The 17864-nt window shown below is 43.0% G+C and overlaps 1 long non-coding RNA gene across 1 annotated transcript; it reads right to left on the reverse strand.

Moving 5' to 3' along the window:
* Nucleotides 1–7: 7 nt before the first annotated feature.
* On the reverse strand, nucleotides 8–16713 carry LOC143265509 (uncharacterized). Its single transcript, XR_013040135.1, has 2 exons — nucleotides 16049–16713; nucleotides 8–426 (listed from the first exon to the last, which is right to left on the reverse strand). It is a non-coding gene; the product is annotated as an uncharacterized LOC143265509 (long non-coding RNA).
* Between the last annotated feature and the right edge of the window lie 1151 nt (nucleotides 16714–17864).

Raw genomic sequence — 17864 nt, forward strand, 5'->3', positions numbered from 1 at the left:
CCATATAAAATGTTTGATTTTTTTTATTTCTCTGAAACATCACACTCGACGCCTTTTAACGTCGTTTTAACGGATCCCGATACCGATCTACCTTCGACCGGAGGTCAGGCTTTCCACGACGATTCGCTCCGTGGAAATCCGATCGGTCAGCGATTGGCCATCGAGGAAACGGGCCGTCGCTAACATTCTCGACGACCGCCTTCGAACATCGTTTAGTCATCGCGCTAATCCTTATTTAACCCGGAGTCTATCGGCAGGATCGAACGACGGGATTAAGTTAACCGTAGGATAACAATGGGGCACACGAGAAGACACCACTTAGCGATGGGGTACGCTTTCGTCCGGCGGTATCTTGATCTGTGCCGGGCATCCCGATCGACTCTAAAGTTGTCAGTCCCGGGAAGATACGTGTCAGCGGTGGCTATTCTGTAATGGAAATTGAGTGAAGGAATGCAATTAACAGGGACACCGGCGCTACGAAAGCGACAATTAGTGGTGACACGCTTGACAAGCCGCCGGTACTTAGACAATGCGATAATAATGATCGTTATCAGCGGGATATCGGCCTGAAGATATCTTGAGCATGTCGCGACACGTTAATCAATTACTGTTTAACTCGATAACGAACGACCAGTGTCACGCAACTGCACAAATGCGTACACGTTGATGCTTTCGGAACACCCGGTTATTTATCTGACTTTTTCGCAAATTAATTAACTTTTACGGAATTAGGATAAGTCTGGTAGCGAGGAGTGAACGAATAAATACACGGTGTCTCGACTGAAGTTGCCATTTCAAGTGCCGAGCCGTTAATGAGGAATTTGCATAACATTAGCCACCCTTCGACGTTGAATTAATGTCCCTGCACAGACACGTCGACATAATAGCGGGACAATGAGCACCGGTCGGCGGATGATGCGTTAACCGTCTATAAAAAATCGTGCCCACTTATGTCTATGCTAATTTTATCTGCTGGCGAGACCAATCGTGCCATTAAACCGACAAATGCGAGACACGCGGAACAAGAGTTAATTGGTCCTTCCCGCTCGAATCAACGTACAAATGTTAGCAATAAAAGTTGCATTTTTTCCCATTAACGCTATTCTGAGAACAACGAAAGTGCCGGAGCGACATTAATTCACTGTAAAAACTTAATTCGTTGACTTGAAATTCTATTTAAAAGATACCATCAATTGGGCTTTTCGTTTTATTTTCAGTTGATCCACGGAAATCGTTCTTTTCTTCTCGTATATTTCGTTGGCGATTTTTTTCTCAAAATGAAGAGAGAGCAATTTAATTAGCTTGGGATTTCCCCCTGAATTCATCTTCTGGAAAATAAAATGGAGCCTTTAGTAGAACGACTGCCGCACAATTACGGTATTCTCTCTGTATTCGCTTTATTCCGTTTTTTTATTGCTGATAAATTTCAGATAATGATTCTCTTATTTGTTGTATATTTTCGATATTTTTACCCTGCTTCAAAACAGCTTCTCCGAATTTCACAATTACTTACTCCAACGAATTCGGAGAACAAGAGAAATTTCATGAATTTTATGAGTTATAAATCAAGTCAGTGACAGAGACCGCCTGCAGTTTAATTAAATTTTTGATCGAAAACACCTTTTGGACTGCTCTGTCCTCTTCCTGTTTTGTTCATAGAATTCCGTGAAATATCGCATTACGGGACTTCGGAGTAAATTGATCACATAATGTGGACATGTCCAGAATCTCAAATTCCTAAAATAGCTAGGAGGTCTTAATATTTTAAATTACATAGATATGTAGAAAGATCAAAATGTAAATCTTAATGCGAGCCTACTTTGCCACTGTACCGGAATGCAAAGATATCGGTAACCGATGTCTCGAGGTTAATTCAATCATGTTTAATACCTCGAAGCAAAATTCTAAGACAAAACGCACAGCGTGTCATGAAAGTATTTGTACCGTATCGATTTTCGATTCCACGTAAACGAGTAGAGTCGAGACAGATTGAAACGATACCATCTTTCGCTGTTGACATTTATCGTACGGCGAAATACCGATCATTTGCAAAGAGAGAAATATTAGATGTCGATCGTTTTGTTCAAGAGATGACTACTACAGTCATTATCGCTTTGAACGTCGCTTTAAAATTTAAATTTGAAACTCGTGGAGTCGGGTCACCGTTAACCCACATATTTTAAACTTTGGGTTTCGTTCCCTTTATCCTCTTTTCTCGAACGTTATTATTCCAATATTCGACGGTATTTCGTTTGAAAAATTTGACTGTGTAATTTTAGCTGAAACATTGTTGTATAAAATTCGCGGCAAGAGGTTATAATTGGCTCGTTTCGCGATTAAAGTTTGCTCACGATTGACCGGCGAAGATTGTTTAAATTTCGGAGCACTCGACATTTTAATACCGCAGAAACGTTCTCGCGGCTATCGATTAAAATGACCCACGTAATTACGATAGTTCGCGTAATAGTTGTCGAAAGAAACTTTTAAATATCCAATGTTTCTTAAATGAGAATACTTTGCGATCTCTAATCGGCCGCCGTTGATCAATCTCTCTTTCATTTCGCGCGAACATTTAATTTCGCTTCGCAGCCGATATCTCACGGCGAGAAAACTCGACCGTTCTCCTAAAGATCTTTCATTCTTCTCGAAATTGCTGCTTCTATTAGCGATAAGAGAACGTGTATAAGTTTCTTCCGAAGCGCCACTGTCTACCACGTATACTTTACGTAGATTGCATTGCCTCTGATAGCTTATCGCGCGAATAAGGCAAGACCATTGGCGAGACGACACACGGTCGACCTATTTTCCTTGGATCAAGGGTCAAAAGGTTAGGATGCCGTCGCTTACGATATTCGACTTTCTTGGGACTTGAAGAACCCTCTGCCTACCGTTCGATCAAACCCTACATCTCCTTGGTAGCCCACATAATTTGAACACGACTAATCCAGAAATAACACGTATCCGACTTTATTAACACATGTAATCTCAAAAGGTTACTTGTACCGTCAGTGCTGGTAATGTATCATTCCATTCGACTTACATTCGAGAACGCTTATCAATCATGCAATAGCATTCGTATCGAATTCCGTTCAAGAAGTGAGCACTATAGCTCCAGCTGGAATCCAATGCATCGATAGCAAAATCTACGAGTGAAGTTCTTCCGCATCGCGTGAGAGTGGTACTCGTAAATCATCGTAAATGTCGACAAAATGAATTGCCGTGAGTCGCGTTTCTACGAGGGCTTCCCGTTTGGCCGCTTTCTTTTCACGATTTGCTACTCGAGCAAAGGAGTGCGTTTAATTAATGGCCTCCCTTCGGATTTGACACCATTGTTACTCGACATGTGTTTACGAATCTGCCTGTGTCGATTGTTTCGTGCTCAATTCGACGATACGACGTAACAAGTGAACCGTTAAAGTCATGCAAAGTGTTCATAATATGGATTCAGCACGATCGAACGAGCAGCGAGAATGCTGCCTTTGTGCCGTAAACCGAGTATTCTCCATTTCGTTCTACCAGACGTTTCTTGAGGAGCCACACACGAACTGGTTACGTGTACGATAACGTATCGAGTTATTCCCGTCGATAAGTATGATGTCTGAACTCTGTTAGTTCGTTGACTTCATGCTTCTCTTCATTTATTCACGTCGCCTCGTACGATGTGTACCTGACTGAGATTGCCAAAATGTTTTTAGCCTACAAAGGCATCTAATGAAACGATTCTTCGATCAATATCGACGGAATGCAGTGACGTTGAACCTAACTCAACAAATTCCACGCGAAGAGGGTCAACATCTTTGTTCCCTTGGCCAGCCACACATTTTCCTCAGGTTCACGCCCCGTGGATGTTTGACATCGGTTCCAAAGATTCTTTCTCGTATTTACATTTGTTCGTGTGCACGAGGGTTGTCTGATCGGCTGCGTTAAACGGATTTAGAAGAGGGCGTAGGACAAACGTCCTCGCGTTTTGACTCGTCGATTATGCTGTTCCGCAGCTTTTGCGTGTCGCCGTGTTTAACCGCATTTCCTCGGGCTAAAATGAACCTTTCGAGAAGGTTAACGTTTCTCCGCGAACGAAAGAATAAATGGGATTTACGAGAGGAATTAGGGTTAGTTGCCGAAGAAAAAGGTCGAGACGGTCTCTTTCGTGTTCCGGCACTTAGACGTACGAAAATTATTTATTAAACAGTTTGCATTTATTGGAGCGACCTACATGTTGCGTGACACGAGCTCGATATCCGATTCTGCGACTGAGAGAAACGACTGGTCAATTTCCAAATGCGAGTGGAACACGAAGCCTTTTTCCCTCGGAGGAAAGGAACATGGGGATTGGCAGTTGGAAAAATTGCACGCCCGTGGCCTGATCTCGTACAGATTTATTTCCACCGCCACCGAGACTTCTCCAAGGAAGAACGTACGCAAGTCACCTGGATTTGTTTAATACTCCGGATATTGGACGTGGAACGAAAGCAATCGTTCGCTTCACGAATAGTTTAACGCCATTTCGTCCTTCCAACAGACATCGAGCTCGACTCAAAGTAACTGAAAGCCTTTAAAAATTAATTCGAAGATGCCAGAGAGTGCCTCAATTTCATGGAAACTGAAACGTCAAAGAAATTTGTTGAAAAGTTGTGGACGTATTGATGAGCCTTTCGACATATTGCGATGGTTCGATGCAAACAATTCTTCGAGAAAGTTTGTGTGCTTTTCGAGAAGCTAGGGAACGATCGTTTAATGGCTCGTTAAACGTGCTGGCATTATGCGAACGGCTCATTCGCTGGGTAAACAGAGATCAAAGTTATGACGAGCTCCAGGTCGTTGGTTATAATTTTTTTTTGTCCATAAGGAGCGAAATGATCCTAAGTACCCCCGACGAGCCTAAGTAAACGATGGAAACGTTATACTGAAAGGTTAGTGCCCGTTGCATTTTATTGTGTGTGAAGAAGAAGCAGAACCAGAGTCGATCAAAGTTTCCCTACATGGACAGTTTAATTGAATATTCGGGGCAAATTTTTAATTAATATTTTTGTGTTCATTTAAGTATTTAAAAGGATACATTTCAATAATATTCATTTTATACATTCTGCTTTTAAATTCGTTAAAATAAAAGAATCATGATGTACAATTTCGAGAGCAATTGAAGTATCCCAGGCTGAGACGAAAGAGAGGTTCATCGTTTTACGAGAAGTTCCGAATGCGAAATTAAAACGAGATCATTTGAGCGGAGCAGCGTATTTATTTAAAAAAAGGTGTACTCCATATATTAAGGGCAGCGAATATTAAAATCTGCCCTTTAAATGATCTTCATGAAACCGTGGCATTCGAATTACCAACACGAGTTCTCGAGCTTACTTTTTTGTTTCTGACTAAAAAAATTATTTAAATATCGCTTAACAACTTTTACAGTCAAATTTAATATTCGCTGGTAGCCGGAGGGTACACCGGTTCTAACAAATCCATTGCTCGATAAGCGTACAAATAAGAAGGATGATACCATAAAAGGGTCTATGGCAAACGATGAGATCGTGAAAAGTAACCGAGTGGATTCGGTTACGCGTGTACGTATCGTTGGTAAAATTTCTCGACGCGCGTTTGATCGAGGCACGGTCTATTGTGTTTCGATAATACGTGGCAGGACGGTCGAACGGGCCGAATCCATGGGCCCCCGTGGGTGCCCTTATTGTTGCCATCCACCATGTTACCCTTGGCTGTGTACAGAAGTGCTTAATGCAATAATGCACTATAAAGATACCATCGGGAACTCGATGGCCCGTGTTCTTTGCCCGGCGTCTCACCCCGTCCCAACCAGATTTCCTTTCGACGGGAACGTAAATTAATAAGCGACGACCACGCTACCCTATGTCCGTTCTCGATTCCTGATCCAATAATTGACTATATTAAGACGTCACTTCGACTATCGATTATTCCAATGATCGCTAAACGGATTGCTACTAGACCAATACCTGCCTGAACAAAATTCTCGATTCGGCATAATAATCTTGACTAGTTCTATCATCCTTAAGCTTTGTTGCGAACACTTTCGGAATCTTTGAACTAAAAAGTAAGGTCAATAAGTCGTAAACATGATTAGTATTCCGCTGATAAATCTGCATCTGATTAGATTTAATCTTAGCGACCGGTGCACCTGTGCAGATCCATAAAGCAGGTATTACGTTCACCCGGTTTCTTCGGTTTTACGACTTTCATAACTGATATGGCAGCTGACCTGACCCAAATAATTACTCGTACACCCTTGTGAAGTCATAATCCGAGCGTGATGCGGCAAATATAAAACGTGCTTGATCACCCCTCGTTGATTTATACTTCTTAAATATAAATTCCAAACATCGATTAGCAGTCTGTTTCTGAAAAAGGGGTGCACGACATAATTGTCCAGTAAAATTTCTCGAAGTTAGATCTAGTGACAGAGTTATACTAATCAGCTGTTCACTCAAGGCGATGGTTATTGACCACTCTAATGGAAAAGAGGTACGAGGGTTTTGCGACTGGTGACCAGGTAAATTACGTCACACCCCGTAGTGTCCAGGTACCTTCCAGGTGTCAGCAATCCCTACCAGTAGAACCATTAACCATTCGAATTCTTTCGGCCCTGGAAAATGTGTCTCTTTCACGGCGCCCCTTCTCTTTCTCTGCGTCGGAGTTCCGGACGATGTTTTGCCACAGTGTTAAACGCGAAGACTGTTCGTTTCTAACAGTTTAGCTTTGTCGGTGGCATCGTGCCTCGTTCGTCTCCTGACAAATTGGGGGAGACGAGGGTAGCCTGTAACAGAGCGAAAACAAATTTGTCTTTGCAGGGTCATTGATAGATCGCGTCTCGTATGGCCTTTCCAATTTGCCACTTCAAACACGCAATGCTCTACTGCCGATTAATCACGTTCGATCTGTTTTGACGCTATTGCTGAACACTTGCTCTTTACCAGATCATATTTTCCTCGTATCATATTTTATTACAGAGAATTTCTTCGATATTGAAACAATAGATCTACGATTGCTTCTAATATAATTCGTGGCGATCTCATGGATCATCTAGTGGTGACACAAGTCTTTCTACCATCTTGATTTTATAGAAAATGCCAGAGCAATGGAAATGGTTTCAAGTGCCAAAGATTCTTATTTTGTCCCGGGGTGAAAGAAAACTTTCGAGGACAGAAAAGACTCACGGCAGCTGCGAGATCTTGAGACTCATTGCACACCGATTTCCCGTGTCAGGGCCGTAACGATTCGTCGAGAGCGTACCGGGTACCAGTTTCAATTTGATACGCTGAATCTTGGAAAGATTCCGCGTGAAAGATCCAAGGATTTCACGCCTCTCGAGAAATACACTGCCTCCTCTTCTCCGTTCGATCATCTACGTAGAATCAAGAGAGAGAATACACTCGAGGATCCTGCGATGTCAGTTTAGCGGTGAACGCGTGAAACCGTGCAAAATTTATGGTTCTAACCGCAGATGCAACTTCTGCCTCGTCTTCTCCCTATTTGTCGCGTTACTCTCGTCCTATTGATCACGAACATCGATTTTCTATCAAACATTTTCAACTCGATCGCGAGCATCTTCCAGATCGAGGTCTGCCAATTCGTTTCTGGTTATTTCTGGACACTTTAACCTGGTTGTTTATCGCGAAACTTTGAAACAGTTGGAAGGTCGCCATGACGTTCGTTGCAGCAGAACCATTTTAAACGCGATAATCGTTCCGGAGATAGTGGAAATGTTTCATTCTGAAAAACGGTTACGATTCTTCGTTCAATTTAAACAAATTCGATAAATAAGATATATTAATGTTTATTCGACAGAGTTTTTGGATGGACGAATCATTGGGAATTTTTCCCCGATAAAGAAAAGCAAATAGGATGGTTGATAAAAGCATCGCAATTGCCATAAATTACAACGGAGCTGACTGAAACTCGATTCCTGTTCACGTTTCTAAATTTCCAATAAGTCCGCGATCCGATTACGAGATTCTTGAACGCCAATGCGGTTAAACGTGACTACCAACGATACGGGAATGAATTATTTCGTGTACTTTCATTTCCTTCCCGACGTCGATTTTTAGAGTCCATGCGTACGGATTGACCAGAGGGTAAATCACCCTCCTAATCGATCGCCAGTCGATATTTCTGTCTCGATAAATTTCCGTCCATTCCCGATGCTCCCATTAATCGACTGTATAAATCGTCGCATGCATCATCGATGCTGGATTAATGGAGCGCTTTGAATAACGACACGCGGGTTATTAAATATTTCCGACCTTTGGAATTCAAAGAATTTGTTCCAATTGATTTTAAGTCAAATTATTGTACCGAACAATAACTGTGTTTCATTCGAAACGCATGTTCGAATTCGAAGTTGGAGAGAAATTGAAACAAATATTGTCGATCGAAAGAAAAATCGACTGGCCGTTTGTATCTCGATCGTTTCGAGATACGCTGGAATTCGATCGAAGGTAGGCGTATGGAGGGCGGAGAGTGAAAAAGAGTGGTCTGTTCACGAACGAGCGATGTATGGGATTTTTCAGCGTATATCAAAATATTCTCTCGATGGTGCTCGTGCTCGGTCTCTTTCTAGATGCCACGCACAGAACGGGATGAAAGCATTGGATAGAGAGTCATGAGTCCTGATAAAGCTTCATTTCAGCCGGGATAAAAGGTGATAGGTCCTCCATCGACGCGACCTTACGATAATGGCGTCCAGAAGTAGAATATAAGGCAAGAGAGATATGGTCGAATGACGCGACCGCGTTCTCGTGGAATTTTCACCTGCTAATACGAAATCGATAGTCTCCGTTTCGGTGGAGGAGCAGTAAATGAGAAGAAATAGGAGAAAAGAGCGTCACACGATCCTGTGGAAGTGGTAAACGCGATTTTCCATTGAAGTCCGGAACACGTGTCCTTCTGGTAGCTCGAGCCCAGGTCAAACGATACGAGGATCTTTCGCAGGGTGCCATAAACCACCACAAAGAAGAGGAGAACGATGCTCGACCGTGGTCTTCTAGGCTCAATGATCCCCGAGAGGCCATTATTATCCTCGTAGTAAGTCGGCCTGACCAGATGTTAAGACTGGACAGTCTCCTCTCGACTTCTTCTCCTAGTATGGATTTCATTCACAAGATCCTAGGCTGGCTTCTCGAGTCGGTCCATTGTCGTCTTCGAGTACCTGTAACCTAGAAGAGAAGAACCTTCGAGATCGTGTCCTCGTCCGGGGAAACGTAAAATTCAAATTTCCTGCACGGGAGGAGGGCCGCTCGCTAAAGAAACCGAGATTCTCATTGAGAAACGCGGTACAATGATAAAATGGCTGAAAATAAGAGGAAGGAAGGAATTGTAAGAGAAGGTGCACGCATAGACACGGAGAAGGGATAACCTTACACTAGTCATTCAGTAGGAACGCGATAAAAGCCTCTTTCGAGGGTGTTTTCTTGCTGGCAATCCTCGCGCAAAAGCCAAGTGCCTCTTGCAGCTTCATTCAGCGTCGCGGCGATGAATGGAAAGCGAATGGTTCGCTCGTGGGCGTTAGAGGGAGTAATGTCATTCGTGAAGTGGCAGGCCCGGCGGGGTGCATTCGTGACTGCCGAAAAAGTCGATTCTTCGCCGAAGGGGTGGAACATCCCGAACGGGAGACGGAACTTTAAAAACTTCTCCGATTAACTCTTGGCGGAAATTAAATCTCTCCCGGGAAACTTTCGCTCCAATTAATTGGCACGACTGTGCAGTTCGATCGTAGAAATTATTTTTCTTCCCTCTTAAGATTTGTAATTTAATTTTAACCGAGTTTAAAATTAGCAGCGTGCGCCTTTGTTTTTTATTTACATCGATTAGACTCAAGATGATCGCCCTTCGTCTTCTTGTGGAATCGATGGAGCTATCCTTGTAAAAAGCTGCGTTATATTTTCTGAGAGTAGATCGTTGCGTCAGCGAGACGTCAGGTGAAGGAAATCAAGGGGGAAAATGGATTTTAAAGTAATTAATAAGTCTCCTCCTTGGAAAGGTCGATCCTACGGCACGAAGGGAAAAACCTGACGTAAAGGAAATGAACCAAGGAAATTGACGAGGAGAAGAGAAACACGTTAGTCGCGTTCTAACATCCTCGGGAAGATCGAATCACCTCCTACGATTTGGAGCAAATAAAAAGCACGAGAACGTACGGAGGACAAGTTCAACGCTGAAAATTGCGGAAAAAAGCAACGTTCAACGATAACCTACATAGTCGCAGCTACGAATTCACTCTTTCACGGAGAGTTTTCTTTCAGAAAAAAGAACGATTTTCTTTTGTGTCACTCGAGTGTGAGGCTACGTCACGGGTTTCCCTTTCAAGAATTTTTCACAACTTTAAACAGAAACGAAGAGACAACGACGTATAATCATTTACACTTTTGCTTTGCAGCTATATACGCGTTCTTTTAGAAAGCTTTTGCATCGAGTATACATATATTTGTTAATACACTTTTTACACCTATGAAAGTATTCAATCCGAGCGACAACTCGTAATTTAAAAAAAAGGCGTTGACGAATTATCTGTCGAATTACACGATCTCGGGATCCGTCGCTTGTTGACCGAACCTATCGTACAAACGGTGTCTGATCGTAAACAGAATTAAACGCAAATTGAGCCGTCAGATCCGCAAGCTTCTTCGACAAACGTTAAGTTTGCTCTCGCACTTTATAGGTCAACGGGTCGTGATTGAGATACCTCGAATAGGACGAGACGCAACGTGACCCCATTTGCGGTAACATCGATGGAATAGTTCGTGGTGAAATTTTATTCGATCCATCCCAATTTCGGTGTCCAGTCTGCCCAGCAAGCAATGACCATTTGCGTTCCCGTATATAGCCTGTTGTATACCAACAGTTTGTACATATAGCTTCGAGATCCATTCGGTTGCGGGCTCCCGAAGAGAAAACGGATAAAATGGTCCGCTACCTATCCTTAAGTAAAGGAAAACACTGCATTCGACTGCACGTCGAGAAGAAGACGAAGTAAAATCGCGGTTTATTGACTGTCGGATCGTTAAACGCGAGTTTGAAATGAACGCTTTACGACGTTCTAATTTTATAAGCAATATAAACGTCGGCACGCTTTCACGGTCGTAAATTTTTATTTGTCAGACTTCCTTAAACCCTACGACATCTACCTCCTACGGGATTCTTTCAATTCCCGAAGCAAAAGGGAACCGCTGTTTGGCCCTAATTTTTCAACGAACCGAGTCTGACTAATGCCAAGCATCCACGCGGGAATTGTTTCTCGTTTCTCAAACGGAAAGAAGGCGATTTCTCATGCAGAAGTAAGTTGAAAACGTGGAAGAAAACTTCGCGTTCGGGAACATCGACTTTAAAGGCCAAACACGCTTGATATTCTGTCGGTGTTTGCAAATATTGCGACTCGAGTTGCGACAACGCATCGCGCCAAATACTTGCATGTATTCACGCGCTAAGAACACTTAACGATGTAACGAGTGGCAGATTAACTCAACGTGGGCGATATAACGGTACACCCACGAATCGTAAAGCCAAGCTCCTTCGTCGTTATTAAATTAGAAGCGGAGGAAATAATAGGATCGCTACAATCAGACCGAACACTAGAGTTTGAAGCACGCGGAGTACGCGACGAGGAATCTTCACGCGAACGTTCGATAAAGCGAAGCTTTCACGAGTACGTTTGGAATTTAGCATGTCGCAGAAGTACCCGCCCTATCGATCGATACGCAAAACCTTCGTAGATGCTAAAAATATTTCTGTCGCGAAACGTCTCCAACAGCGCTCGATCGTCCAAAGCAGAACATTTTCGCCAAACCTATCTACGTTTATAAATAACATTTCGAGACGAATGAACCTTAAACCGTTTAAAGCGTCATTTAGGAACGGTTCGACGAATTATGACGACGAAATTGGCTACGATAGCTCGGCCATTTCGAGGGATTAATATCGCATTATCGTGGATTCATTAGGGTAAGAACATGCGGACTCATCGGATGGCACCGACCCATTGCATATTCATCGTGTCTCGAAAACTAATAATTTCACGTTCGTTAGACAGCGATCTAGTAGAGACCCAGTTGCTGGCAGCATTAATCTTCCCGCAAAAGTTTGCAGCCTTAATAACCCGTGATACGACAGTTTCGACGTTACGAGGCAGATCCATTGTCAGACTTCCATCCTGAAGCACATTGCTGCTACGTTCAACGGTTATAGCTACGTGAAATAACTTGACACCAGCATGATTCCCACTGTTGCAATTATGAACCCGCTTCCACTAACTGGAATGCATTTCCAGGGCAACTGTTTCCATTTTCAACATTTCATCCCATCTAATAATATTTAACAAATTATTGGAGAGACAAGATCATGTACGAAACTGATGAGAGAAGATAAACGAATCTGGCTAAACATTTTTCAACTCTTTTAACACAGCCGTCCACGTTGAAAAATTCTTTGAAATTTCCAAGAGAAATTCGACGCTGTACGATTGTTCCGAGTGTTTCGCCAGGTTCCATCATCCTTCAATGTCAACGATCTAACGCGGCCGCGTTTTTTCCGGGTAAATAGAACAAGAAGAAAGAAAAAACGGGAAGTTGCAATTTCGGAGTCGCAAGCAGCTGAAGGCAATCGGTCGTCCACGAAATCGCGCGTTTTCAAGTAGGTGTATTGCGGCCTGTCCCCGTGACGAGCGATATATCATAATTTCGTATCTGGACTGTGAAAAAAAAAGAAGAGCCGGCAGGGAGATGCACGGGTCGCTACTAGCTAACAGGGGTAAAATTGAATATGTTTCGTGTATTCATAACTCGACAATGCACACTTGAACCTGCCTCGTTAGATGGGCCCAGTGAAGCGAGAAACTGGGTGGAGTCGGCACCTATAGGTCGTTTCAGTATCCGTTGAACGTTATTGATGGTCTTGCGAACGAGGGTAATTCGGTTTCTCGATCTGCGATGAAATCGTTTCACGGATATATCTCGATAACGAGATACTCTTCGAGATTCAATGGTGTTCTCTGCGCGAACTATGTACCGTTCAAGGTTGAGGAAACTTCCGATTACGATACTTACGCTTTTAACCAAGGCATAGTTTTGTAACAAGTACTATCTTCCGCTCGAAGAAAAGCCTTATTGAAATGCAAACGAACCTGTAATTCTATAGTTCTAGTTATGTATGATTACGAGAATTATTTCATTTTACCCACGTCTTGGATAACTTTATCAGAAGTTCGAAAACGTTGGGATAAAGTTGCAATGTTAGCGAAACGTCGGAATAATATTCGTTCCGAATGCGACGTAAACTCGAAAACTTTGAATGGTATTAACTTTGGTAATCTTGATGGTAAAAGTTTTAATACAATGAAAATAACTGTGCAAATAGGTTCCGTCATTGTCGACCTGACATGCAATCAATAGTTTAATAGGTTCCGATTAATTTAAGATGCGATCGGTGTAGTTGCGATTACAATTGCATGAATCGATGATTGAAACTGTAACGAATCACAGGAAAATGTGTACCAACACCGATGAATATTAATGAAAACTCAAGCGCCAATATTTATTAAGGTTCCTTTATTCATCGAGAGCTATTATAATTCATGTTCGCGGAGAGGGCACGCGAAGAATGCAATTATTTGTCGCCGTAATCGTTCGTGAATTCGCACGAGATTCATCCGGGGGGTCATTCCGATCGAATTCGTTCCGTCGTCGACGGGGTCGCACAGAAGAAATTGAACGCCGGAATGACGCGATCCCGTCACTGCTAACGGCACCGTGAAACAGCTCGCCCGCCGGTGAATTTAATTCTTAATTAAACTGCGAAACGAAGCTTCGATTCGTTGCGCGCCATCGGACCCCAGAAACGCACCTGCACGTCTGCGCCATTTTACCCACACGCCACGTGGAATCCGTACAACATTCGGAGCTTTACCAGCGAAAACAAATACGCGTCAACGGGACAGACTCCTCCATGCGTACGCAATATGTGTCCTCGACCCTAAATCGTCCAGTTGAAAAAAGATGAGGCGACGTATTCGATCTATGTACACCTCTTCAACGATCCATTGGCGTAGCATTTCAAACCCTATCTTTATCCTTCATAAAAACATAATCTTCCTTATCGAAAAAATACATGTTTACGAACAATGCACATCCACATATGCGGTACATGATATGAAAATTCCAGACGTAGAAATATATCTATCTATATATTATCAATGTGCCAATACTTGAAAGTCCAACAGCGAAACGCTTTAAATTGATTCGAATCGGAAGTTTCGTCGAGAGAGGATACTGAATCAAGACTTGGATTCTCGAAGACGGCCAGAATCGCCGCTGCAAGTTTGCACGAAACTGTCGTAAATTGTGCGGAGAGAAACAAGAACAACCATTCCGGAAAAGGCCGGGGTTCTGGTACCGACGCCATTGCGAGTGGAACGCCAAAGTGTGGGGTTGTTCTCGCACCCTCTCGCCGCTGTGCACGTGTGCGATCGTAGAATTGGTCATGGTTCTGGTTTCCAATGCGTCTAGTAATAACCCGCGATAATGTGCGTTAATGCGCGTTATATATATACGTTCAGTGTTTATATTGAATACCAGTTAGAGAATGTTGCTGTCCACGTTGAGAACACGGTTATTTATCACGTAGATTCTCGAGATGAATTGTTCAAGTACTTTGGTTGCACGTGGAAAACGGAACGTTTGTCGCAACTCCTCTGGGATCTTACGTTAACACTCTGTTAATGTCACGCAGAATGATTTATAATGTTAAATGTTGGGTAATCGAGAGAATGATAAATCGTGGGAGTAACAAAATAGCCTTCGATATAAAACAGAAGGAACGATCACGTTGTTTGGCACTTTTCCAACTACGGTGTTCCTGTAAAAGAGTCGAAGTCCAGGTCACGCACGCATATTGTTCGAAATCGAATGGAACTGGGCCAGTGAACAAAGGGAACGTAGCAGAGAAAATGCTTTACTTACGAGGAAGATACACGAGAAATATTATTATTATATTTTGTTAGATTACTCGTTGAACTATGGATTTATCGTCTTTGGGTATACATATAGATTATGGTAATGACCGTAAATTTATTTAACAGGCTGATAGGCTAATGAGTTTATTGACGTATAATGGAATCATAGTCCGCATATTGCTAATTCGGTGAACGCGTTGGTACACAAATTGTTATAATTAACCAGACTCGTAAACCGAGTTAACAAATTTTGTTAGCGAAGGTTTGGGTAATGTTTGCTCGACAATGGAATGCAACTCAAAAAAATATGTTTACGGAGGGTAGCATACGGTAAAAAAAATTAATGATTCCGAGAGCAACACACGTCGAAAATGGAATCGTCATCGATTTAGATCGGAGTGGCCACCGTCACGACAAATTCGTATTAATGACCAGGCAACTTTCCTTTTCGACCGGTTTTTTGCATACTCATCGCTGGCACAATATGTGACGTAACAGTTGGTAGCATTCGACTCGATCGTGAGTTTCTTTCATTGTCGATTTCGAATTGCTCGGGGATCAGATGTCGGAGAAGATTGGAAGTCTCGTTCAACGTCTGCCATGCAGATTTCGTAGATGACACGACACTCGCCTCGCTGTAATTAATTTACCGCCGAATGGAGCGTGCTGACAGCGTCGGAGCGACAGAGAGCCACGCAAATTTGCATCCTCTTGCGTCGATAAAATAAATATCGCCGACCGTGGACGGTATTTGAGCTCAAATAATTACCTTTCTCTTTACCGGCCTGCTAATTACGGGAGGCCGTCAAGGACGATCAGGAAAAAAGTAAAAGATCCAATTTGTACGTAGAAAAACAGAAGATGCACTTCATGATTTGTGGGCTTTCGAATCTAGTTGAATCTGCGTTAAATATTCCTTTCGTACACATCTCATGATCAAAGGAGGAAGCTTTACAACCGAAGAAACACCCTATATTCCTTTCCGACATTAGAACCCTTTATAGCCCCCCGTCTATTTTCTGTTTGCTACTCGTTATCTCGCCAGTTTATAATATTTAGCGACACAGACTTTTGATCACGCACCTCATCAAATACGCACGATTTTCGGCCACTGTTTCCCGTGGGATGATAAGCAAACACGTAAGCTCAGCTATCGCGCACCCGCGTTCGAGTGGAGTTAGGGACGACGCACAATCGGTGCACGCGTCTTCGGCTTTGCTGCACAATCAAGTGTCCCTCATTATTGTTAGCGGTTATTTGTCCGGTGAAGTAGTCAATGAGAAGTGATTTAGTAAACAAGTAGCATATTGCTGATGGCCGTTCGCTCAGCCGTGTGATTTAATGTTTCGTGGAACATAGCTGATCGATTCGCTCGACACGCTGCCCTATCTGGTCGGATGGTTATTGGTGGGAAAGGGGAACCGTGTGCTTCCTGATTCGAAGCCGTGAATGCCCGAGTCAGTTCCCGATTCATTAACGTTTCTGCGCCGGGAATTAGTTTTCGGATGTACTCGAATAATCCGTTCAGACCGATTCGAGGCAGCTTTAGATTTTGTCGTCGTAAAAAAAACGTAATTAGTTATTCAATTGATATACAAAGCACGTCATTTCAGGAATTAAACGACTGAATGGGCGTAGAACGCGAATATCGCTCGTTGCGAAACCGCGTAAGCGCGGTTGTGGAATAGGATTAATCCTTTGACTATTTGATACACAAAGCTGTACCGTTTCACTTCCTTTCAATTACAAAATTTATTTATACCGTTGGAATTGTTATTATTATTAATTACCGTGTTTGCGTCACAAATTTTCAGTAACAAATTTAGTCCATCCCTTAACGAAATCTTCTATCAGTTTCTACATGCGATTCAAAAGCGTACAGCGAGTCGCACACGTGTACGGACGTTGTAAAGAGCTGACAAGTTGGATCGCGTGTCTGGCAAGTTAATGGGCCACCTTATAGTCGAGACTTTGACCAAAGAGGAAGCGAAAGGACATCGGAGACGAGTAAGGAGGTCAACGCGGGGGAGTTCAGGAACAGGAAGGTCAAATCGAAGCATGAACGTCCCTCGAGCTTCTTACTTCGTCTGTAATGCAAGTAATCGACTAATTTTCCGGGACACTTGCTCTCTACAACGGGAAACTTCGCAGAAGTCACCGGTAGTTGGGTTAGTTTAACACCTATTTGCGAGAGCAGAGTCCACCTTTCAGCGTTCGAACGTTTCCTGGCATCGCGGTCGTTCGACCCTTGCCACGCTCCACAAAACATATGTTAGTCTTTTGTGCCGGCGAACTTGAACATTTTCTTTACGCTTCCGAGAAGTTTTTCTCCGTGTCCTTCTTTCTGTCAGACCCTCGATCCATTCGACAGAGCCATTGGCGCGTGCTCGATCTCGTTAATGACCCACGCCCGTGCCAACTTTTTCCCCGTGCTACTGGAAAGATGTTTCACGCTTTTGACTCGGGTAACGGCCCTCCGCAAAGATAAACGGTTATGGGAGTTGGACATTGGCGCAACTAGACCTTTTGCCCGGAGTGGGTCAGATCATTCAGATACTAAGTGTCCTCCCACACCGAGCTTCGAGTGATTTTTAGAAAGTTAGAAGTATTTAGAAATTTAATAATATGGGCATCAAATGATTTAGAAATAGAAGATGTATGATATATCCTTTACACGGGGAGATCACCCTAGCTCTTAGCTACGCCAATGGGGCCATCCAAGTCAATATATCTTCGTTACATGTCCCTGGACAATGAGAACTACCAATACGTGATGCAATGTTTGCAGTTTCTTTCATTTCAACAATCACGGGTAACCTTTGAATTGCAATTAAATTGATTCCTTATCTCGCGTTGACACTCGGTGAGTAATGTCTGCTCTTCGAAACGGCCAGGAAAA

This window comes from Megachile rotundata, chromosome 12 (genome assembly GCF_050947335.1).
Source record: "Megachile rotundata isolate GNS110a chromosome 12, iyMegRotu1, whole genome shotgun sequence".
NCBI lineage: Eukaryota > Metazoa > Arthropoda > Insecta > Hymenoptera > Megachilidae > Megachile > Megachile rotundata.